Source organism: Vulpes lagopus, chromosome 12, assembly GCF_018345385.1.
Source record: "Vulpes lagopus strain Blue_001 chromosome 12, ASM1834538v1, whole genome shotgun sequence".
In the NCBI taxonomy this organism is placed as follows: Eukaryota; Metazoa; Chordata; class Mammalia; order Carnivora; family Canidae; genus Vulpes; species Vulpes lagopus.
Window position 1 is genome coordinate 28,762,252 of NC_054835.1, and position 26,231 is coordinate 28,788,482.

Genomic DNA, 26,231 nt, shown 5'->3' on the forward strand with positions numbered 1-26,231 from the left:
ACAGACCATCCTGCCACAGGCTGCTCCATGTGGAGTCCCTGATCCCCAAAGAATCCATCCAGCACAGAAATAGTGACTAGAGTCCCCTCTGAGCTAATGAAGTGGGTCTTGAAGGTGGGGTACATGCTGGAGGCCCTTGCTCTCAGGGCAGACTCTGTGCTCAGCAAAGTTACCGCTCACAAGTTGTATTATCCTCTTCTCTTTTTTCCTTTCATAGCTATGTCAGTTCACACAAAGCAATCAGGAATACCTGCAGTTTTCAACCTGGAGAACTGAAAACATTCCCCAGCATGCTGCCAGCATGAAGAAGCTCTGTAATTACAGACGTGCAGGGGCTTGTGTTCCTGACCTCACTCATCGATGAAACACTTCCATCCCCTTCACTTCCCATGGTGTCTTTATCGAGGAAGTGTAAAGCTGGGTCCTTCAGAAAAGTAAGTTCCAACTCCCTACTCTATCATGGGCAGACACTAGACCTCACCATGATTCAAATCCATTCAGTCATGTATTCACTCCTTCATCCAACACACATTTTAATGGCCCCCTGCCATGTGTCAGCATAGGGCCAGGTGCTAGAGACACACCAAATGTGTGTCCTAACCCCTACTGTTGAGGAGATTATAGGTTAGTAAGAAAGTTAAGGTATATGATGTAAACAGTGACAGTAAAAAAAAATCAAAAAGTAATGTGTGATAAGGAAAGTGCAAGTAAAATCCTAGATACGAGGAAGATAATTTGGGGAAGAGTAGTTGTTTCTTAATAGGCAATATCGTGCAACGGCTGAGAGTACAGACTCTGGGACAACAGACCTGGGTTCAAATCCTGTCTTTGCCACCTACTAACTATGTAACACCACAGAGAAATGAAGAGAATCTTGAGGTTCTTGTAAAGATCAAGTGTCCAGCTGCTGTGGATGTCGGCTGCTATACTCAGGGAAAGTGGCATAGAAAATGGGTTTTCTGCGTGTGTGGAACAGGAGGGTAAGGCATTCTAGAATGATAGAGACACAGAAAGAAGGTGTGGGGCTTGTATGAAATTCCTTTGGGCTACAAAATAGGCTGTGAAAAGGGATGAAAAAGAGATGAAATTGGTAAACTTGGCTGGGGTTAAACTTTGGAACACTGGATGCCAAAATGAACAGAAGTAGAATGACAGTGCAGAGTGCCTGCCTAGGCCCAACTGGTAGTCCTCATCTTTAGAGCCATGTTCAATTGAGGCCAAACTTCAGGGTATCCAAAGAGGGGAGCCAGCCCTTGGGTCTTGGTGCATCAGCCTGTCTCCTGGATCCTGCCCACTTAGAAAAACCAGTTCCTGCCCCTCTGGCAGACAGCCCTGGAAATAGGGCCAAGGGAGAGCCCTCATTTTCTTTTCCAAGGACAAGTAGACATGGGACTCCCTGCCAATCTGAAGCCTGGTTTGGGGGCACAAAGCCTAGGAGACGCCCCTGGAAAGGTGGCAGATAGGAAGGGAAGTGGGAATGGAGGGTGGATTCAGCCAGGAGAGGCCGAGCATGCTCATAATCATGATCACGAGCTTCTGTTTTGCTCTGGGGTTACACAGAGCCCTGTCAATGCCATGTTTGAATAGGGCAGACTGAGAGCAAATATTTCATCAAGCACAAAACAAGCTAAGGAAAGCCTGCAAAAGGGACCAGCTTCCCGGAGAAGGATTACTAGCTCAGCACCATTCCCAACCCTAGGTCGAGAGGGCCAAACAGGAAGGCTACCTAGTAAAGCACTCAGTGTCCTTACTTGGGAGCATCAGGAGACCTCTATTCTTGTCTAGCTCATGCGTCTCTCTCTTTGTGTGACTTTGAGGAAATCACTTTCCCTTGGCTTCTGTTCCTTCTCAGTAAAACAAGAGTTTTGCTGGAAGGATCTCAGAGGTCATTCACAGCTCAGAAATCAAACATCTGTACCCAAATTAAGCAATGCCCTGCTGTTAAGATTTAGGGTGCTCAAGTGTGTCCTTAATATTGGAAGGAACCCAGAACATACAGACATAAGAAAAGAAAGAGAAAACTAGGGGGGCTGTCTGGAGTCCCCACCCCTCAGTGAGCTCAGGGGTGAGGGCTGCAGAAGGGGTGGTGAGTGGAGGAAGAGCTGGGAGGGGGGGGGGGCAGCTTATCTAAGAGCCTGACATCTCCAGGCAAAGGAAGCTAACTGATAAGAGGATTCTTCTCCCAACTCCAGCCCAGGATCCTGTGGAAAAGCTGCATTATAATCGATAGCCTCATAAATAAATAAATAGTCAACGCATCCTGTCTCCAGTTCAGGGCTTCTTTAGGAAAATCGAAGCCCGACCCACTTCTGCTCACTCATTCTGGATTTCTATGGAGGCTTCCAGTGGGAAGAAACTCTTAAAAGTCATCTTGGGCATTCCTCTGCTTCAGGGCTGGCCTGCCATCAGTCATGACCTGAAGGAAAGAATTAGGAGGTAAATCCATAGCTAAGATACCCACGATACTTACACACACATATAACAAAATGGTGCTGTTTTAAGATGTCTACATTGCATGCAGTTCCTTTCCCCCAGCACTGATAATTAGGGTTTAATTGTCTCAGTAAGGAATTCGGGCCTTAGAAGCAGTCAGTAATCCAAACTCCTGGCTTTGGTTTGGCTCTCTCACAGCAGGCAGAGGTAGCTCTGGCTCCCCAGAAAGTGGCAAAGGACTCATTCTCTGGTCCCTTCTAAGAGGCAAGGGCAGCCAGTAGCTCAGTTTAGTGGATTCCTAAAGCTGGTTGCTAATTTGCAAGGCTGCATTAATGGACTCCCCCCACCCCCAACCAACTATGGGAACTTATTGATGCAATGGAATTCCTACCCTAGGAAGAGACTACGAATTGTAGCACATCAACCCTCAGTCGGCTCTTAGAGCCAAAAGAGTCTGCAAGAAATTCTTTGGCCCAGCTTTCTCCCTTTGAACAGCTTCCAAGGTCCCGCCCTAAAGTGACGGGCCTAGGGTCTAATGTAGGGCACCGGAGTCTGGCCTGAGGCTCCCCACTCTCCCCACAGCAGGGGCTGGGGCTGGTGCTGAGCAAATGGGTTGTGGCTGTCACCAGCAAGGAACTGGCAGCAGACACAGCAGACTCTGTTTTCTTTGCAGGCTGAGGGTAACTAGAAGAAGCTGAGAATTCCTCTGCTGTGCTCTGCTCTGCTCTGCCTCAGCAAGAGGAGGGGACAGGAGGAGGAGGGGAGCAGGGAAGGCCAGTGGCTCTCATTCCAAAGGAGGAACTGTTCCAGCTCCTAGAATAAGTGAAAGACTGCAGGCCAAAGATGGAAGGGGAAGACAACTGTAAGGCCCCACGGAGTCCCTGGGGAGGATGTCAGGAGACTGGGTCCCCTATCTGGACTTGCTCTGGGGTGAGGGGGAGAGCTCACATTTATTAAATGCTTGTTCTATGCCAGGCACTATGCTAAGGACTATTGTAGTATGAATGCAGTTTGCATAAAGGCTGGGAGCATGGCCTAAGTGACGTGACTGTGTTCAAACCCAACTTTGCTACTCACTAGCTCTGTGACCTTGAGTAAGTTACTTAACCTCTCTGTGCCTCAATTTCTTCATTAATAAAATGGGAATAACAGTACCTACCTGGTAAAGTCATTTGAAGATTAAGTGTATTTACATACAAAAGCTCTTAACACAGTATCTGCCAGGTAGAAAGATAAGTTTTTGCTGTTATTCCTTTGTTGAATCCTCACACAAAGCTCTGAAGTAGCTATTAATCTCTGAGGCTCAAAGAAATCAAATGACTTGCCCGAGGTCCTGGGTCCATTTGACAGCCTGGGTGCCCCCTCCTAAGATTCCCTCTCTCGGGGGAAGCAGCTTCAGAACCCGCCAGCTCCCACCCCAGGTCCACCCCAGTCTGGAAACTCCGTGGCTGCTTCAGCAGCTGCAAGAACAAAGATGGATCTCTATTGTGCCTGTGAGGCCTGGCACGCCTCTTGGGGAGGAGGTCCCCACCATCCTCTGTGGCAGCACCCTGACGCCTCAGCCTGCCCCCCTGCCCCGGGCCTCCCCTGGAGCCTCCCACCTCCCAGCACAGTCTCCCCTGCTCGTGCAAGATGCCGGCTGCCAGCCTGGAGGATAAACAAACTGGAGCTCTGGCCCAGCCCTCTGCTGGCGGGCGGTTCCCCGCCCCCCTTGATCCGCAGTGCACAGTCGCTCTGTTCTCCTGCCAACTTGGCAGCGTGGCTCTGCTGTTACTATCAACACCTCCAAGGGAAGAGGGAGAGGAGTGAGTTCTATCGCCTGGCACACTGAGCAGCAAATACGTGTCAGAGCCAGCCCGGAGTGTCTCCCCGGCTCCCAGGGCTCGTGGTGGAGAAGGAAAGGTGGGCCAGAGCAGAGAGGCCCTGACTGCAAGCCAGCCCCCCTGCACAGCCCCTGGGAGCCAGCAGCTGGGAGAGAAAGGGCCACAGAGGGTGCCGTGAGGCCTGGAACCACGCTGCCTGGGATCTACCCCACCCCAGTGCTTGCCACAGGCCAGGGGGGCTGATAGCTTGATCCTGGACGTGGCTGGTCAAGGGTGGGACAGCCTATGGCCAGGAGAGAAGAAACGAGTCTTTTCTCTGCAGACTGGGAAGCCCTGGACTGTGTGGCCCGTGCCTTCTCTCATCTCTCTTGGACTTACGTGCAGTGAGCCCCTTCCCCCTTGTAGAACTGGATTGGGAGCCCTTAAGGGGCCACATGTTCCCACTGAATGGAAATTGCACAGACAGAAACCACATTTCCTTTTCCCAACCCTCTCCCCCAGGCTCTCGGGCCCTGCCCCCATGGGCTCCCTAAAGCAGCTGATACCCTTCTCAGCTCCTGCCAGAGTCCTGGGGCCCCTTTTGGAAGAAGAAAGAGCCCCTATTTCCAAGGACCCAGTGCTCCACCTCCAGCAATGCTGGCCCACAGCACAGGGTCTACATCAAGTCACCTGCCCCTGACAGGGTGGAGGGTGGTCACCTCGCAGCCTCTCCCAGGAAGAATTGCTTTCGTAGCTTTCTTGTGAAAGGGAAGGCCTTTGTGTCCTGCTTTGGGCATCAACAAAGGTGGTAGGTTCAGGGAAACCTCCTAACCCTTACACCATGCTGCCAGCTAGTCTACCCACAGCTGAGTTGTATGCTCACAGTCTGTGCTGTCAACCTGTCTCCTCCCCAGTAACAGAGCAATAACCTTTCCTAATCCATGAGCCGATGGTGATAAAGACACGTAGATGGTGCTTATGTTTCTAGGGCTGTGCCTGGCACTTGGAATCAGTATGTTTTCCTTCCTTCTTTCCTACTTTCCTACATCCCCACCCCCTTCCCTCATTTCTTTCTCTGCTCCCTCCCGACCCCTTCTTCCAGATGTGAAACTGATCCTAAGACCATCTCTATGCCCTGCTCCAGAAGTCTAAAAACCATCACAAGAGAGACAGAGCCACCCTTCTGGTAAGAACTCTCCAGATCCAGAAGGCCAGCTGGCTTTCCAGGGCCAGGAAACAGGAAAAGAGAATTCATTCAGTGAGTCAGAATGTAAATAAGCCACAAGAGACCGCGCCATTCCAGGCTGCACCTGTGAGCATCCCTCTGCTGAAGCTCTGTCAGCGTTTCCATGACAAACTCATATTTCTGGATGCCTCTCTTCCAGCTTCAAGAGCAAGCCTTGTGCTGAGACTTGACACTGAAAATGCTTTCATAGTGCTTTTTTTTCTCCCTAAAAAAGATTGCACACTCTAAAAATCCACCTGCTCATTATATGTGTTTGCTTTTCATTCTGAGAGTTTTGTGGGTATTATATTTGTATGGTAGACATGCAAATGTATGATAATACACAAGGGAATTCTGTGGCGGAGAGCTGCCATGGCAAATACGCCACCACTGTTTACAGCACAATAAGATGTCTCCTCTCCCTAAAACAACTCTCATACCCATTGGCCTGTCCCAAAGCCTGAAATTCTACCATCAGAGATTTACTACTTTTGAACTTGGATGATTCTCCATCCCTAAGAGTCTACTGGGATGATGCACCAACCCCTAAAAGGGACTAAGCTGCTACCTAAAGAGAGGTTAGCAAAAGAACTGTGAGGCATCAGGAAAAATGGCCCAAGGGTAGAAGAGCCCTTAAAAAGGAGATGAGAGGCATCCAAAATATGTTACCTATCTTTACAGGTTTGCTAGGCCTGCCTATCGGAGAACATGTGTGTGGTGCTTGTGTGCACGCACACACACACATAGTGCTCTTTATATATAGCAGTTGTTCCCAAAATCTAAGTGGTATTCAGATTCACCTGGCAATGCTTCCAAAAATGCAGATCCCCAGCCCTGCCCTGCACATACTGAATCAGCCTTTCAAGGGCTGGAGAGGAGCCCAAGATTCTACATTGCAGGGAAGCATCCAGATGTGCTGCTGACCAGTCAGGTTTAGAAACCACTGCTATACAGGATAGAGCACCAGGAGAGAGCACAGAACACCTGAATTTGGGTAACAGCACCACCATTTACTGGAGGACCCTGAGCCCTGAACTCTCTGAACCTGGGGAAAACATGCGAGACCCAGCTCCCATGACCTGTATGAGGCAGTGTTACAGAAATGCCCACTGAAAACCAGCAGACAATACAAATGTTCACTGTTATCCCATATATACATGGCATGTGGCATGCACAGATACATGTTCATGTGTATCCATATACCTGGATGTCCTACAGAGAGGGCATGTTTGATCTTCATCATTCTCCTTCACCTATGCTCATGTCTGCCTTCACCTCCAGATGGACTTTCTCACCTCACAACATGCGCCCTGCTCACCTCTCCCAATAACTCAGCACAGTTCTTGATCATTTAAGCATGATTTCCCCGTCTAATGGGTTTATACACCATCTACAATCTCTTGGATGTTTATCCCCTCTGGGGGGAAAAAAAGGAAGAGAGGAGTAGTCACTCTGTTTTATGACAAGGGGAAAGCTAGGCAAGTGGGTTTAGAAGGCTTTATACCATTTAAACAGAGCAGTGATTCTTTCCTTTTGAAAATATGATGAAAATGTTTTCCCAAAAAGTCCTCATGCAGTCTCAGGGTTTTATGGACTTCCTGACGTCTTTCCACAGACCTGCTGGGAGTAGAGAACACCTGGCCCACATGGCTCTGGCAGTTCAAGCACATGAAGCGTCTTTTCAGCTGTGCCTTTGCTGAATGACAGACTTGTCACCCCTGGCCACAAGCTGTGAGATGAACTTAACTGACCTTCCCTCCCTCCCCAAGGAAGAGAGTTAAAGCCCAGTGACACAGTGACCTATCACCCTTGTTGGACAGGATCTTCTCAGACCCAGACTCCGCCTTCCTGTTCCTGATCCTGCAGCACAGAGTCTAAGCTGCCACACAAGGTATCAGGAGGATGGATGGTCTGTACTGCAATAACAGAAAACACAGCTCAGACTGGCTTAAGCAATAAAAGGAATCTACTGGACCATGAGGATAAAAAAGTTCGCCATGGGTGGGCAAAAGCCCACCCAGGGTCCGATCAATTTCCTCTGAGTTTTTTGTTTTTTAAGATTTTATGTATTTATTCATGAGTGACATAGAGAGAGGCAGAGACACAGACGAGAGAGAAGCAGGCTCCCCATGGGGAGCCTGATGCAGGACTCAATTCCAGGGTCTCAGGATCACGCCCTGAGCTGAAGGCAGATGCTCAACCACTGAGCAACCCAGGCGTCCCTCCTATGAGTTTTTGTTTGCTTGCTTGCTTTTAGTCTCTCCGTCCTTCCTGCTGGTGTCAACTTCATGTGAAAATTTTCAGCCCTCAAGGCTGCCATGTGGTCTTGCCAGCAGCAACCAAAGCTGTATGCACACTCATCCTCACTTAGGAGAGAGGGCAAGCTGCACTTTTGATAATGTGGAAAAAAAGTGGAAGCTTCTTTCCAGAACCCCTCAGTCAATGTCTCCCACATTTCATTAGCCCACATTGGGAAACATCGCATCCCAATGAGAGCCTCTGACACAGCAGTGCTGCCTGGCTGGGAAATTCAGAACATGGTAGAGATGGCATGCCTCAATGCTCAGACCTTAGCTCCTAGTCCTTGGGCTTCACCTCCCAACTCTGGACAATTTAAACTACTTTCAAGAAAGAGATTAAGGACTCCAAAGAAATGATTTTATAAAAGCTTGTTTTCCAGTCTTGTTTCACACAGACAGGCCTTTTGCAAAAGCCTGGGCCTTCTTAGGATGGTAAGGAGAAATGGATTTTCGCTTTCTAAAAAGGGAAGGAAGAGAATCTGCAGTCAACTGAGCAGAATGCAAGCCACACGGAGTCAGAGACCAGGGCTGTGTCTCCTTTCTCCTTTAGTCTTTTGTGTGACCATGAAATCCTCTCTGGCCTCTCTACAGAAAGAGTAGAATGGTCATCCCTTCCATTTACAGCAGTCCTATGTAAGGAGCAACAGCTTGGAAGGAAGCTGGGTCCTCAGAACATTCCAGGCTCATGAGCTACTGCTCTGAGCATAGAGATTGTGGTGTGTGGAGTGGTTTCTGACCAGTCCTCACTTGCCAAAACCATCCAGAAGGTTTTTTTAGTGTAACTCCAATAAAATTATGGGTTCCCTATGGGCCTTTAGCTCTCCTCAGACACTCATATAAAGGAATATGGTTCAGCAACTAAAAGGCACTTAAGAAGGAATTCCAATTATGTATTAGCATCCTTGAAAAGACATAAACACTTTGCAAAGTTTTTATCTTAAAGGTTTTATTTATTAGAGAGAGAGAGAGCAAGCTGGGGGGAGCAGCAGAGGGAGAGGGAGAAGCAGGCTCCCCGCTGAGCAGAGAGCCTGATGTAGGACTCGATCCCAGGACTCTGGGGTCACGACCTAAACTGAAGATAGATGCTTAACCGACTGAGCCACCCAGGCACTGGAAAAGTTTTTCTATAGCCCCCTTTTCTCCTCCCTATATCTGGCACATCCACAGCTACTTAAAGATCTTCTCTATGTCAAAAGCTTCTATACACTCTCCAGTACCCAAATGTCTTCCCTTTCTCTGAGCTCTTGATTCCAAAGGCTGATTTAGCCTCCTGTTCCAGGTCTTTCCCCTTTGCCTCCAATCTCTCTCCACAACCATTCTCCCAATTCTCCATCTGAGAAAATCTGGGCATCAAAGTTACCAAGATAAAATTCTCTGTAGAACACTCACACTTCAACAAATCTTGTCCCTGTCACATAAGCATTATTGGGGAATAGACTTGCAGTCTCATACACACATAGATTATTCTAATACTGTGTATTAGGGTTCTCCAGAGAAACGAAACCAATAAGATATATAGAAATATATATAAGAGATGTATTAAAGGAATTGCTCGCATGGTTACAAAGGCCAAGAAGTCCCATGATCTGCCATCTGCAAGCTGGAGAACTAGAAAAGCTGGTGGTATAATTCAGTTCAAGCCTGATGGCCTAAGAACCAAGAGCTCCAGTGTGCAAGGGCAGGAAAAGACAGACATTCTATATCAAAAACAGAGAGGGAAGCGGTGCTTGGCTGGCTCAATTGGTAGAACATGAGACTCTGGTCGATTTTAGAGTTGTCAGTTTGAGCCCCATGTGGGGTGTAGAGACTACTAAAAAAGGGATGGAGAGGGAGAATTTGCCCTTCACCATTTTGTTGTATTTGGCTCCTCCATGGATTTGATGATGAACACCCACATTGATGAGGACGGATCTTCTTTACTCAGTCCACTGATTCTTTTCCAGAAACAACCTCACAGATACACTCAAAAATAATGTCTAACCAGCTATCTGGTCATCCCTTAGCTCAAACAAATTGACACAAATTAATTATCACACACCCCATCTTGAAGCAGAACATCAGCTTTAGTTGTATTTGTTGGTGGAGATAGGAAGTCGTCTTGAGAACATTACCTTATAATAACTTTGACTCCAGGAGTTATTTTTCAGAACAAGTCTTCAGAATATTCTCCAATGGCCTCTCCAGCTCTACTCTCCAGCTGTCTCCACCCTGCTCTGAGATCCAGGAGGCTGAGCTGAGTGGTCTATACCAAGAGGCTTTCTTGCCCTCTGCTTTCTGGCTGTCTTAGGGGGCATTGATAGGAGATGGGAAGGAAGAAGAGGTCAGGATGTTTATTTCGCCAGATCCCATCTGGTGGGCTGATGTTTGGCCAAGTCTCGTGTTCCAGGCCCTCTCCCAGCTGCCCCTGGGATCTGGTCACTCCTCCCTACCAGCCTCTTCAGCCTAGAGGTAGTAACAAGTTCCTGTTGTTGCTGATCCTTGCAACTCGCTACTACCTCCCCTGCTTCCTCACTCTTCTGCTTTCCCTGGAACCTGTATAAACATCCCTTTCATCCAAGTCTGGAGTGATGGGACCCAGACTGACTAGTGCCCCTGACTTCCATGGCATTGATGCCTCATTGTGTCTCATCTCATCAATGTAGAGAGTGATGGGAGGTAGGATTATAGACTTTTTTAATGGAGGATCTGACATGAGATTTTCAAAGATGATTCAGTCAAATGTCAAGGTCTAACTTGCATCTTTGGACCAGAATACCCACTACTGTTGGCCAAGTTAAGGGTTTAGACAGTGGCTAAAGAACAGCATCTCTCTGAAAAGTTAAGTGGAAAAAGAATCTACACTGTGGATCCACACTGTGTCACAGCTGTGATCTAACAACAGGGCTGCCACAACCAAGCAGGAGCCACTAAAATTTAGGGTGTGGCTTTGCTGCTCTAGTCAGTCAATCTACCTTATCCTGACCACAAAGAGACCAAAAGACAGAGAGAAATATCAAGGACCTCCCACGGAAAGACTGAGTCAGTGATCAACATGATTTGAGCAATTGTAGAAAAGCCTCTCACCCTCAAAAATACACTCACATCCCCCATTTCCATCCCAGGGCTGATGAGGGTGAAACCAAATCTGCCCATATCTGAAATTTCATCAGTAGAAAGGCATAACTTTGCCTTTGGCCAAATGTAAATATTATTCCCTGAAAGGTGTAATTTTGTTACATTTTATTAATTTTCCATTATGCTCAAGGCACTGTGCTAAGTGCTAGCTAACACTGTAATCCTATCAGTTACCCCTGAATATGAATAAACTGAATATCAGAAGAGAGAGAAGCTGCAGAGATGGGGAGAAATGTGCCCCAAAGGGAGGAAGCTGAAGACATACATACTTTGCCTTTCATCATCCTGAGCTCAGGAGAGGCTCTGGGTTAGAGATATAAGTAGGGGATCTTGCAGTGTGTAGATGGTGTTTAAAGCCATGGGACTAGATCAGGCCACCCAGGAGGAAGGAAAGGAGGAGAGAAGGGCAGGGGAGAGAAGATAGAAGAGAGAAAGGATATCCAAGAGCTAAGCCCCAGGGCATTCCAACCTTAATGCTGGTAAAAGGGGTAAGTGAATCCAAAAAAGAAAATGAACCAGGGCAGAGTGCCTGGATAGCTCAGTTGGTTAAGTGTCTGCCTTCAACTCAGGTCATGATTTGTGTCCGGATCCTGGGATCCTGGAATCCTGGGATCCTCAGATGGAGTACCTTGGTACCTCATCAGGTTCCCTGCTCAGTGGGGAGTCTGCCTCTCCCCATCTCTCTCTGCCCCACCCCCAATCTCATGTGCACATGGGCTATCTTTATTTCTCTTTCAAATAAATAAACTTTTTTATAAAAAAAGAAAAAAAATGAACAAGGGAGAGCTGATAAAGTAGGACGAAGATTGGTGGACTGGGATATCTGAAAGCAACTGAAGAAAGCCTTTCAGCAAGGCAGTGATCAAGTGATGGAAATTGCAGCATATGGGTCAAGTTGGAACAGAGAACTGACCATTGAATTTGTCAGCATTGAAGTTATTGGGAACCATGATCAACGTGGCTTCACTGTGATGGTAGGGGGAACAAGGCTGATTGGAGTAAGTGTAACAGAGAATAGGAAGTGAGGAGATAAAAACAGTATACAATTTAAGAAATTGTTTTTAATTTATTTTAAGTAATCTCTACACCCACATGGGGCTTGAACTCATGACCCTGAGATGGAGAGACATGTTCCTCCAACTGAGCCAGCCTGGACTGAATGTTTGTGTCTCTCCCAAAACAGTAATTTTTTTTTAAGTTTTGCTATGAATGGTTAGCAGAAACATGATGCAGTAATGAAGGGGAAGGTAGAGCCAAGGATTTCGTTTTTTAAAGATCAGAGTTATAGCGCATTCCTGTGCTGGTGTGAATGGTCCAAAAGAGAGAAAATTTGACAATGCAGATGAAAAAGCAGATAATCGCTTTTAATAAGCAAGAAGGGAAGAGATCCAGTTTTCAAGGGAAGAGCCCGACCTCAGACACATAGTCGTAAGAGGAGGGAAAGCAGAGTGAGTGTGAGAGCTTGAATCAGGAAGGTTGGAATTTTTGGTAGTGGGAGAATAAGAATTTTTTTCTCTGATTTCTGTGTTCTCAATAGGGAAAATATAATATCAATGTCTGAAAGTGAGAAGCAGGTGAAGTTGTGTGAAGACCTGAGAAAGGAGGAGTGAGATGCAGTTATCCCAAGGAATAGGATAGTGACTTTCCTAGGGGGGCAGATTGTAGGATTGCTTGGCAGGATGTGGTCCTCTGAGGTTGAAGTAATAACTTTAACATTCCTTTAAAGGAAGGCCTTTTGCCACATTCAGCAGCTGGAGTGCAGGTGTGGAACAGATAAAAGATTGGAACCATGTTAGGGTTTTACTAGGCCTATAGGTTGGGAGGGAAGAAGGTCAAGATGGTTGTATTAGTTATCAATTGCTGTTAAACAAAATATCCCAACACCTAGTGGCTTAAAACAATAGACATTTATAATCTCATAGTTTCTATGAGACAGAACTTGGAATTTGGAAGCAGCTTGACTGAGCAGTTCTGGCTCGGCACCTGTCATAAGGGTGCAGTCAAGATGTTAGCTGGGCTGCAGTCATCTGAAAGCTCAAATGGGCTGGAGAATCTGCTTCCAAGATGGCACACATGATTGGCAAGCCAGAAGTGGCCGTTGGCAAACAGACTCAGTTCCTCTCTATGTGAGCCTCTCCATAAGCTGCTTGAGTGTCCTTACCATCAAACATATGGCTTCTCCTACAGCTAGCAATCCAAGAGGAAGAACTAAGCAGAAGCTATCCTTTTACGACTAGACTTGGGTCACACTGCATTACTTTTGCCACATTCTATTCCTTAGAAACATGTCACCAGGTCCAGTCCACATTCAAGGGGGAAGGAATTAGATTCCACCTTTTGAAGGGAGGACTACTGTTATGGACTGAATGTTTGTGTCTCCCCCAAATTCAACCCTCAGTGTAGCTGTGTTTGGAAATGGAGTCTCTAAGGAAGTTATTAAGGTTATATGAGGTCATGAAAGTCAGACCCTGATCTGATAGAATTAGTGTCTGTATAAGAGGAGACACAGGTCACTTGCTTGCTCTCTCCATGTACACACAAGGAAAGACCATGTGAGGACATGGCAAAAAAGGCTACCATCTGCAAGTCAAGAAGAATGTCTTTACCAGAAACTAAACTGGCCAGAACGTTGACGTTAGACTTCCAGCCCCCAGAATGGCAAGAAAATAAATTTCTGTTGTAGAAGCCACCCAGTCTATGACATTTCATTATGGCACCCCAAGAAGATGAAACAACTGTCAAAGAACTTGCAGACATATTTTAATATCATTACAAAGGACAAGAATATAAGAAAATGTGTTTATTGTAATGGACCATGGACTCTAAGCAGAGAAGGGAGGGAGGTGGTGGTCTAGAGAAATGAATTAATAGACTGGAAATCACAAAGAGATGAAGTCCCTGAGAAGGTGGAGGAATGCAGGAATGGGAAGCAAATAGAACAGATATGAGGTAGTGGCCAGAAAGAACAACTCAAAATGGGGATATTTGGACATGGCATAATTAATGCTGGTGACAAGATCTAGGATGAGATGTGGGAGGAGGTGACGAAAGTGGGCCAGAAGGGAAAGGTCATTGGTGGCAAGGAGATTAACAGAGAGGCGGAGTATTGGCAAGATCATTTAAGAGATATTGAAGGGACCAGGATGATGCTGAATAGAGGGATGGAGAGAAAGACAGTGAACAAGCTATAAGGTCTTCAGTGAATGGGGAGCACTGGGGAAGAGAGTAAGTTAACAGGGGGGCAGAACTTGACAGCAGGTGGGCCTCGAGGGGACATTCCAGGTTCTAGAGTCTGTGGGGACTGGGGGGAGGGTAGCCATGTGAAGACGGAAGTGGCCCCTAAGAAGTCAAGTGCACACCCAAGTTAGGAGGGAATCAAGGTTCTGAGAAAACTTGGTAGAAGAGGAGGAGAAGCAGAGGATCTGAGGAGACACACACACACACACACACACACAATGAGATCATAGTACATATCTCAGAGGCTTGATAAAAGGACTAACAGAGCTAACACTTCATGCTTAGTGCCTGACTGTGTTTTCTGATGCGAAACATTCTCTGACAGCAACTGGGTGTTCAACAATTCAATTCTGACACGATCTACACATAGCATCAGATCCCACAGGTTAAAGGGCCCAGTCCCACAAGATGGCCCCACTTTAGATGGCAGCCATGAGTGGGGTGCCCAGACTTCCTACATTTCTGTCCAGATGACTATTGGGAGGTTCCCACAACCCTCACTCAGGCTCAGTAATTTGCTAGAATGACTCACGGAACTCAGGATAACACTTTACTTACATTTATTGGTTCATTATAAAGAATACAAATGAAGAGTCAGATGAAGAGGTATATAGAACGGGTCCAGAAGGGTCCCAGTGCAGGTGCCTCCGTCCCTGAGGAGTCGTGGTGCACCACCCTTCCTGTACACGATATATTCACCAACCCAGACGCTCTTCAAATCTCGTTGTTCAAGAGTTTTTATCTTGAACAACCTCCAGCCCTCCTCCCTCTCTGGAAATTGGGGGGTAGGGCTGAAAGTTCCCATCCTCTAATCATACTTGTTAGTCTTTTTGATGGCTAGCCTCTATCCTGAAGCTATCTAGGGGTTCCAACCTGAGTCATCTCATCAGCATAAACTCAGATGTGGTCATTAGGAGTGGTTCATTAGGAGCAACATAAGATACTCCTATCACTCAGGAAATTCCATGGTTTTTAGGAACTCTGTGCCAGAACCAGGTAATTATTTATTAAACCACAGCCTGCCACGTGGTAAGTGCTGTATAAGATACCAATAATCCCTTGTTACAGATGAAGCCACTGAGGTACAGAGAGGTTAATCAGCTTTACGGACACATGGCCAGTAAGGGCCAGAGTTAGGGACTCAAACTCAGATTTGTGTTAAATGAGAGTAAGATCCAACTATCGAAACTGCAGCCCATCCAGAGGATTTTAGGCAAACCCTCCCTGCTACCATTCTTACTCCTTCTTCCTCTCCTCCTCCTGATCCTTCTCCTCCTCCTTCTTGCGATAGTCTGAGTTGGTTTCTGTTATTTGCAACCAAAAATACTCTGACCAGAGTCACTACGCCAGGGGACAGGATACCCTATGTGAGTGGTACAAGCTAGAGGTGGCTGAAAAAAAATACTGTACAGGCCAAAATTCCTCTTTAAGAAAGAATTGTCTGAGTCTAAAATATGAGCTTTCAGACAGAAGCTGGAAGTTGAGGGAAGAACATAAGGAGAGTTGAATTGCTTTGCTTAAAAATCAAGAGGATTTTTTTTTTTAATTTGGCTTCCTAAAAGGAAATTTAAGCTGCCTCTAACTTGACTTTATTATGAAGCTGTTGTGAGTAAATAAGCTTTGGGTACATCCTTGTACCCAAAACTTTGATCATATCTCTATTTCCTTCAGATCAGATTTTAAGAAGCAGAATTATTTGGTCAAAAGGCATGGATATCTTTTTTTTTTTTTTTTTTTTTTTATGATAGTCACAGAGAGAGAGAGAGAGAGGCAGAGACACAGGCAGAGGGAGAAGCAGGCTCCATGCACCGAGAGCCCGATGTGGGATTCGATCCCGGGTCTCCAGGACCGCGCCCTGGGCCAAAGGCAGGCGCCAAACCGCTGCGCCACCCAGGGATCCCAAAGGCATGGATATCTTAAAGACATTTTTTTATTTGGTACCAAATTATCCTCCAGAAAGACCAAAACAACTTAGGCGTGCCTGGCTGGTTCATTCGATGAAACATGTGACTCTTGATCTCGGGGTTGTGAGTTCAAGCCCCACATTGGGTGTAGAGATTACTTAAAATTAAAATCTACCCCCCCCCAAAAAAAACAGAAGTTTATACTCTGCCAGCAATGAATGAGACTTCCAGTTTCCCAAGGTGTTCATGTATTTTTAAATGTTTGAGGGCAGCCCCAGTGGCGCAGCGGTTCAGCGCCGCCTGCACCCTGGGGTGTGATCCTGGAGACTTGGGATCGAGTCCCACATCGGGTTTCCCACATGGAGCCTGCTTCTCCCTCCACCTGTGTCTGCCTCTCTCTTTGCTCTCTCTGAATGAATAAATAAATCTAAATAAGTAAATAAATAAGTAAATAAATAAATAAATAAATGTTTGAATATAAATGAAAATTGCTTTAGTTTGTATTTTGATATTACCGATAAGACTGAAATTTGTTTTATTCTGCTTATTGGCCACGACTATTTATTCTTTTAAGAACTGCCCTCCCTGGGATGCCTCGGTGACTCAGAGGTTAAGAGTCTGCCTTCAGCTAAGGGCGTGATCCCAGAGTCCCTGGATCGAGTCCCACATCGGGCTCCCCACATGGAACCTGCTTCTCCCTCTGCCTGTGTCTCTGCCTCTCATGAATAAATAAATAAAATCTTTTTAAAAAAAAAAGAAGAATTGCCCTCCCACAGGCCTCTGTCTGGTACTTCCCATCTTTCTGATGAACAAAATGCAGCCAACTTCTGTTACCTATCTACTCTGTCCACATCGGTTTACTTATCACTTCTTACAGGGTGACCAACTTGGGTTTTTTGTTTTTTTGTTTTTTAAGATTGTATTTATTTATTTTTGAGAGAGAGAGAGAGAGTGGGAGGAGGGCCAGAGGGAGAGGGACAAGTAGACTCCCCGCTGAGCATGGAGCCTGATATGGAGCTCTATCCTACAACCCCAAGATCATGACCTGAGCTGAATTTGAGAATCAGATGCCTAATTGACTGAGTTACCCAGGTGCCCCAACTTGTTGGGTTTTAAAAGTGAAAATCCCATGTCCTGAAATCCCCTCAGTCCCAAGTACACCAAGACAGTTGGTCACTCAGCTCTGGGTTAGATCTTCACCTGGGAAATGAGGACTAGAGGTCCTCTCATGTCTCTCCTGGATGTTCCTTCATTCACCCCACAAATATATACCATGCTCCATTGCTCTGGGCAAGCATTCTGCTAGGGAGGCATTATAGATTCCTCCGGGAATAGGCCCCAACTCTCCCTAACATCCATGATGGTTCCCCTGAAGGATAGTATCTTGATGACTTTTCAACTAAGACCTAAGTGATTGGTTGATAGCAGACAAGGAAACCCTAATATGGAAGCAGGAAGAATGGTCCCCAGGGCACACTGGAGGGAAGTGAAATGCCAGGAAAGATAAGAGGGGGATGAAGGGGCAAAGGTAAATGCCATCTACTTTGAAGTTTTGGCCAAGGATCCACCTGTCCACAATTCAGCCCAGGAAGTGTTAACAGGGTTAACAGAGTAAATTTCTCCCAAACCAGAGGCAGCTGCTCCACCATCTGGGGCTGTCTATTCCCTCACACCCTTCCCAAAGTCCTGAGCCCTCAAAACAGGCGTTGGAGGAACTCCTCCAGGTTCCAAGGCCTCTAATGACTTATTGACCTAGGTTTATGCTTCTCAAAATCCTGAGAGTCCCTCTCCCTGGGATGTTCCATAGAAATGAGCACTACTAGAGATTCTTTATACGGAGCAAATATTTTTGTGCTCCATGTTATCAAATAGCAGAAAATAAATTTTTGCAGTGCCCAAGAAAGGTCTTCAGATAGAAGCAGCCAAGGACACAGCACTGTTCAAAACCTTTCTCCTCTCTGCCAGGCTAAGTGGGCCTGGCTTTTGTGGATTCCAATCAAGAGACTGCTGGGGGGATGGTGAGCTCACCAAAGGCCAGAGTGAAGTTTTGCCTCGGGTCCCCACCCCCACCCTCCCAGCACAGGGCAGGAGCTCAGTAAGTCCTCACTGAACTGGGGGCCCAGGCTAGGAGGAGTGGGAGAAGGGAGTTGGAGCCCAGAGCTCCTGCCGCAGCCTTCAGGCTGCAGGGAAGTTCTAATGAAAAGCCTGCCAGACCTCTAATGACAGCTAAACCGCCAGCGGGCTGTGATTGCTCATTGTTTGGTTATAATTAGCAGCGATTTCTGCTGGTGGCAAAGCTGCCGCCTGCCACCAGTGGGAGCAGGGCTGGGGGAGGGTTCTGCTACCAGAGCAGCCACCAGCCCCTGGCCCAGGGCTCCCAAGGCAGGCTCCTTCACTCCCTGACCCTGCCTACCCTGCGCCCACTGGCAAGGCCCCTGGCTGGCCCAACTTAATCACTGATACTGATCAACACCAGGCCAGAAACCAACTGCCTACTGTGACTGCATGAGAGCATGGGCTGAAAAATCAGGCACTCCTGGGTGTGATACCCAGTTTTGTCTGCTAGATACAAGCTGTGTGTTTTCAGGCAAGTTATTCAACCTCCTGAGCATCAGTTTCCTCATCTCTAAAATGAGGATGGTAGGGGTGCCTAGCTGGCTCAGTGGGTAGAGCATGCTACGCTTGATTGTGGGGTCGTGAGCCCCAGTCCCATGTTGAGCGTAGAGGTTACTCAAAAGAATTTTATTTTATTTTATTTTTTTCAAAGATTTTATTTATTTATTCATGAGACAGAGAGAGAGAGAGAGAGAGAGAGAGGCAGAGACACAGGCAGAGGGAGAAGCAGGCTCCATGCAGGGAGCCGGATGTGAGACTCGATCCCGGGTCTCCAGGATCAGGCCCTGGGCCAAAGGCAGCACTAAACCGCGGAGCCACCTGGGCTGCCCTCAAAATAATTTTAAAAATAAAAATAAAATGGGGACTGTAAGGACAACACTCATCTTGGGAGATATGGTGAGACTCAAAAAGGGATAACTCAGTTAAGGTACTTGGTGGAGTGCCAGCGGCGCACGGTTGGTGCTCAGTGCATCCTGGCTGCTGTTGCGGAGGTGATGGGGAGCTGGAGGTGATGGGGAATGGGTTCAGCTCAGAAGCCTCCCTTCCCTCTGCACTCCCTGTCCTCCCGCCCTTGGCCAGGCTTCTTTCACACAGGTGCTCAGCAGCGTGTGATTCTTTCCCTTTTCCCTGAGGAACCAGCTCTCAGGGGCTGGTCTGCCTTAGCAGTTTGGATCCCAAGGTGACCTCTTTTATGAGAGTGGTCTCTTTTTTTTCTTTTAAAGATTTTATTTATTTGAAGGAGTGAGAGAGCATGAACGGGTGGGGGCAGAGGGAGAGGGAGAAGCAGACTCCCCAATGAGCAGGGAGCCCAGCAAGGGGCTCCATCCCAGGACCACGAGATCATGATCTGAGCCGAAGGCAGACACTTAACTAATTGAGCCACCCAGGTATCCCTCCAACTCTTTTACTATGACCCATGGGGGAGAAAATACATTTTATGTAGTGACCCACATATAAGACACACACAGGTAGATAAAACAGAAACAAATGTTTCTTGAAGCAGTACTCATCTGAATCAAGTATGATCTGTTCCTTTCCCTTCCCTCTTCAATTTTGTGTCCATATCTATATGTATATATATATCTATATCCAAATTTATACAGAGTTTTGATGTTTTGCCAAAGGTCAGGACCCATAAATTGATTTCATGACCCAATAGTGGGTTGAGAACTTCAGTGTGAAAAACAGTGCCCCAGAAGGAAGAGGCCAGTTAACTCTCATCTCTCATTCTATAGGAAAAGGCTCTATTCTCTAATAAAGGGACTTTTATCAGGGAGCCAGGGGAGAGAGAATTCTGAAAAGTTGAAAGCCATATAGCCACAGGTGAAAACAAGTCTGAATCTTAGTCCATAATGAGGGTGGGTTTTTGCATACCTTTTGAGGTTTCCAGAATAAGGCTTCAAAAAACAGGAGGTCACTTTTGCTCCCACACCAACCTGCAAGCTAACTTTTCCTTAGCTGGGATTCCAACAAATCTTCCAAATGCCACTGTGCCTAGGTGCTAAGGAAGGGCAAGATTTATGTAGACTCAGCTGGACAAGAAATGCTCTGAATAGGACTGTACTTACAGTTTTTTCCCATAACAAAATCAGGGCATGTGGCCTCACAAGTACTTATGAAGACAATAGGATACAATATTTAAAACTAGCACTGTCCTGGAAAGCCCCCAACTTGGGAATCACAAGGTTACCATGAGAATTGGAGAATTTGAGGCCAAGAGAGTCAGAAGGAAGAAGTCCTCTTTCCCAGGCACCCAGGGCTTGCCTTCTGATTTGGGAAAAGGACCCTTGACAACCAGAACATCCCAGAATACCAGAAACTTCTAATACCCTTGAGGATGTTCAGTTATTGAACACATTAGCGGATTTGCTGGAGGACTGGATCCTAAGTGGTAAGAGGAGAAGTGGAGTAAAGGGAACTGGGAGACCTCCAAGGTGTTTCATGATGTTGCTCACAGCTGCTTGGGCTCCCGGCTTCTTGCTCACCCTGCCTTGTTCCAGTCACCCTTCCCCTCCTCCCCCTGCCATATCCCTGCCATGGCCTCAGCCAACTGTGCCATTAATAACTTGACTTTGGCCAAAGGTGGCTACTGTTATTGAAGAATGAATAGGGACTGGCTGTGCTGAACTTACACACTTGGCTCTTTTCTTTGTAGACCAATCCATGTTGGAGTGTGATATAATATTTTCCTTGCCACTTGGGGACTCAGATTCTGGGGTTCCTTCTTTCTACACTGCAGTCCAGGTTTCTGAGACGTGAGAAGGACAACAGTCCTGTAAAAAGGTCTAATTTCCTCTACTTCCTAATGCCCTACTAATGTAGTCTAATGCCCCTACTTCCAGCCCTGGAAGTATCTCTACTTCCTAATGCCCTACTAAAGTAGTCTAATGCCCCTACTTCCAGCCCTGGTTGTGTCCGCTGCCCACATCCATACTTCCCCAGCGAACACATAGCCAATGCAAATGGTATCTCTGAGCCTCTGTGAACCCCTCAGAAAGGAGGTCAATTTCAACATAGATTCAAGACCTTGCTTTGGGCCCCAAGGGAAGCAGCCAGATGAAACAAAGAAACACTTCCTCTGAGGATCCTCTCTAAGACCTTTCTCCCGCAGATTCCAGGGAAAGAAGGTGAAGGGGACATGGGGGTCACCACTCAAGGCCTTTTTAAATCCCTATTGCTTTTTTTAAAGAATTTATTTCTTTATTTGAGAGAGAGTGAGCATGAGCAGGGAGAGAGGGAGAGGGAGAAGCAGACACCCCACTGAGCAGGGAGCCCAACATGGGGCTTGATCCTAGGGCCTCGGGATCATGACTTGAGCTGAAGGCAGATGCTTAACTGACTGAGTCACCCAGGCACCCCTCATCCCTATAGCTATTAAACAAACCCAGCTTGACCCAGCCCAGAGATCAATGCCCAGTAGACTCCAACCCCAAAACCAGGAAGTAAAATGCAAAGTCCCTTTAATCATTTGCCCAATTACCTCATTCCGAGCTCCAACCTCCCTCTTCTTGGCCCCGCACCTTCCGAAAACAATGCCTTTGATTAGAACCCCTAAATGCTGTTGCTTTCTGCTATCTGCCTCCTTTGCCCGCTTGTTTCCTCTGTCTATGTTTCTAGGAGTCTAATTGTGATTAAATTACAGGGTAATACTAATAGGGGGGTGAGAACCAGCTAATGGCTCACTGTTCCACGAGGTAACAATTGTAGTAATCACCAAACTAAAGGCTCCCGTGCATTATGGAGGTTGCTGGGGTTTCCTGGCCTACGCTTCTTCCACACCCCTGTCTCAGCGAATGAATACAATTCACAGGGCGCACCAAACACTCGGAGGCAAGTGAAGATAAAAAGGACATTATTGAAAGAATAAGGGGGAAAGGAAGGAAACTCTTTCAGGAATAAGACTTTGAGTCACAACAAAAGTAGAAGCAAAGAAAATTGGGCCCAACATTTCAAAAAATATCTTGGAAAATGAAACAAAGTTATCAAATCAATTATTTATATTTTTAAAGAGTTTACTCATTTATTTGTTTGTTTGACACAGAGAGAGAGCACAAGCAGGGAGAGCAGCAGACAGAGGATGAGGGAGAAGGCTCCCAGCTGAGCAGGGAGCCCCAAAGGGGGCTGAATCCCAGGATCCTGGGATCACGACCTGAGCTGAAGGCAGACTTTTAATGGCCAGGCGCCCTCAAGTCAATTATTAACGGGGCTTTGGCTTGGGTTTTGTGGGATATGATGAAGTTGGAGTAGTACTGGTCCTTCATGCACATTTTGCAGATTCGGCATGATGGAGAGCATGTGTAAGTTAAACATGTGATTCTGTAGAGCAAATCCACACCACAAGCATTCCAAAGAGACCCAAGCCAACAGTGTCACAATTCCATCCAATAAATTATGCTCATATTGGGACAGAAGAAAAACAAATATGACATAGGCCCTGACTTTAAGGTCCGCACAGTCCAAGATGAGAGACTAAGTAGAGTAACTATAAGAAACTATTCCAGACACTTGTGACCCACATCTCAATTTAGAATGCACTTCCTAGGCTCTTGGCGATCAGGAACATAGGGATCCTTACTTCTCATTTTATGGATATGGAAACCAAGACTCAGAAGTAAAATGCTCAAGGTTACAAATGCCCAAAGTTTTGGAATTCTGTTGGCTCTTGCCTCTTCCTGCAGGGAATCCCCAGCAATGTCTCAGTCTGCTGTTGAAGATGTGTACCTTTGCCCCTGCTCCACCATCTCACACCACAACCCAGGGACACTAGAAATCTGAAAGTGAGAGCAACTCTCCTCCAGCGTTAGAGGACCATACAGGGATGCCCCAAGACCTTAGAGTTCAGCTGAAATGCTGCCTCTCTCTCAATCTTTCTCTCTTTTTTGCTGCCTCTCTTTTAAATTAGAGCCCCCCTCTCTCACTAGAGTCTAGATTTGAATCTGTAAGATCCAAATGGTGGGGCTTGGGAAATATATCCAAATGGTAGTGTCCTATGCTTGAAAACAAGAAGTAAATGCATGAGTAAAAGTAAAAAGGAAGAGAGAGAAACCAAGAAATAGACTCTTAGTTATAGAGAACAAACCAATGGTTCCCCAGAGTGGAGGTGGGTGGGAGCATGGGGAAATAGATGATGAAGATTAAAGAGTACACTTCTCATGATGAAAAAAAATTTTTTTTTAAGATTTATTTATTTGAGGGGCACCTGGGTGGCTCAGTCAGTTAAGTGTCTGTCTTTGGATCAGGTCATGATCTCAGGGTCCTGGGATTGAGCCCCACATTAGGCTTCCTGCTCAGTGGGAAATCTATTTGTCCCTCTCTCTCTCTGCCTTTCCCTGCTGCTCATGCTCTCTCACTCTCTGTCTCAAATAAAATCTTTTTAAAAAGAGAGAGAGATTCATTTGAAAGAGAGAGAGCATGGGGGAGTGGGGCAGAGGGAGAGGAAGAGAAAATCTCAAGCAGACTCTCCACTGAGCACAGAGCCCTACACTGGGCTCCATCTCACAACCCTGAGATCATGACCTCAGCTAAAATCAACAGTCGGATGTTTAATTGACTGAGACATCCAGGCACCGCCCCAAAAATGTTTTAAACTAGGAGTAAATGTCATAGTAATGCTTAGGATTCAGATAGTAGAAGCATTCTGGTTCATGGTGTGTCCTATATGAAATGAAATCAGATGTTAAAATAGAAGCTTTAGCTGAATCACAATAAATACCAAATAACAAAGTGAAGTGCTAGACCAGGATTTACAAAATAAGTGGCAAAGAGTATTTAAGTTACAAACGAATTGAAGTAAAACTTTAGACAAGACTTTCTTTGGAGAAAGTTGTGCTCTGAGTTCCATTCGACCCATATCTCAAAGATGTCAAGCCTGAGAAACCAAAATGTCAAAAGGCACAGTAGGGTTACACTTGGAAAGTAGCTATCCTTAAGTTGTTGGGGCAGAGGGAGAGCTGTGAGGGAGAGGGAGTGTTGGCCTGGGATAGTCAAAGATGCTATATAAGAGGGCAGCCCAGAGGGACCAACGGATTTCAGGGAGAACCTGAAGGTGTGGCTGGATTCCCAAAGGTGGAAGAAGGAATAAGCAGTGAGCCAAAGGAAAATGCATCACCCAAAGTGAGAGAACTACAAGTGAGAGGTCCCCAGGAATGGTGGTGTTAGGGACTGAATGTATCATCCCCAAATTCTTATGTCGGAATCCTACCCCCACCCCCCAACAATGTGATGATATTTAGGAGGTGGGGTCTCTGAGAGGTAGTAGGGTCATGAGGGTGGAGCCCTCATGAATGGGATTAATGTCCTCCTAGGAAGAGGCCAAAGAGCTAGCTTGCTGTCTTTCTGCCACTCGAGGATACAATGAGACTGGTCAGCAGTCTGTAAACCAGAAGAGCACTCTCACCAGAACACATCCCTCCTGGCACTCTGATCTCAGACTTCCAGCCTCCAGAACTGCATGAATAAATTTCTGTTGTTTATAAATCACCCAGTGGTACTCTGTTACAGCAGCCCTAAATGATTAAGACAGTGGTGGATATAATAAAGCACATAAAAGTGTCCACTTTAAACACCTGGCAAGTTCGGAGAACACCAATGCCAGATCCCAATGCCAGAACCAGTCAAGTGGAAACTTTCCTGCTTCTTCCCATTCCAACACCGTAAGCATCAGAGACCACAGCTAAAAAGATGGGAGGGGAGGGACGGAAGTGTTGCCTACCGCCTATGTTCAGCCTGAGTTCAGAGGGGAAAAGCCTTAATTTCACAGCATATTTGAAATTTTAATGATTATCTGAACATGTTAATCACTGAGTTGCATCTATATTCAGACTTCAGATAAACACAGACTAAGAAAAAACAAGAAAATCGTGAGGACTGCCTCAAGTCTTATTCAGGTGCAGCAAACCTGCAGCCCCACTGGACTTAAAGGGTTAAGGAGAGAGCGAATTTAGATTTATAATTACATCTCAGGAGCTGCGCTTGTTTAATAACAATTCTTCAAAAGTGTACTGATTTGTTCAATTGCTTCCCTAAGAAAGATGGAAACAGTTATGCCATTCATAAACAGACCCTACTCCTCAAACCGGTGGCAGAAAGGAGAGGCGAGATTAGCCAATGAGAGATAAGACTCTCAGGAACCACTGGCAGGAAGCGTCCAGTCCGGAGCAGGCCTGCCCCTGCAGGGTGGAGCTGGGGGAACTGGTACCCAAGGTCAGGCCCTGGTCATAGTCCGCAGCTGATGGAAGCCTATTCCGAGGAAGCCTTGACTCCCCAGACTCCACCAGGTGTCCTTGGACAGCAGAGATGGAGGGTGATACAGCTGAACCTCCATGCAGGTGGAGCCCTGAGCACAGAATCTGCTCCATTTTTTCCGGTGGGAGGAATCCCACCCTGGGCTGGGCAAGAGGTGGGGTTGGTGGGGGGGAAGCATTGAGCAGTTGCTGCCACTTGCTTCTTTGTCCACCAATGTGCCACCAATAGACCTCTTTGTACGTATGAGTGCCCAGGGTAAAGTGGATTCACTTCGGCTGAGGCAGGCAGGTTGGCAAGGGAGGATGGAAGTGGACCATCTGGAAATTACTCTAGAGGTTTAGAGGTCATGGAAGGCAGCCCAAGCTATTCATCTGATATGTCCCAACAAGTCTGAATTCTAGCTGAGTATGAGCACGAGGTTGACACATCTCTCCCTCTCATATATTTAAGAAGTAAAAGGACTTCTAGCCCATGCATTCCTCAGTAGTGTCCTCACTGGTCTCCTTGCCTTAAAATATCCCTCCTCAAATGCAGCCTGCACAACACTTCCAGATTGATATCCTTCATCCCCTCTTTTGACCTCCCTCCTCCATCGAGCATGAATCTCTCTGATTCCCCCCAATACCTTCTGGCTCTGCTCCAAGCCCTAGGAGGACTTCAAATCACCCATCTCTTCAATCTCTTCCGGCAGCTTTCTTCCAACCCTCCTCCTGTGGCTCCTTTTCTTTGTTTACCAGCCCGTGGTGGGGGTGGGGGGTGGGGGCGTGGGGGAGGTATGCTTTGCACTTTTCTCCTTACTTGTTCACATGCTTCCCCTGGCTCAGCCAGAGCTGCTAGAAGTAAAACTATAAGGAGG

At 46.6% G+C, this 26,231-nt stretch overlaps 1 pseudogene; it reads left to right on the forward strand.

Moving 5' to 3' along the window:
* LOC121473979 overlaps positions 1 to 26,231 on the forward strand; it is a 41,714-nt pseudogene that overhangs the window by 3,444 nt on the left and 12,039 nt on the right.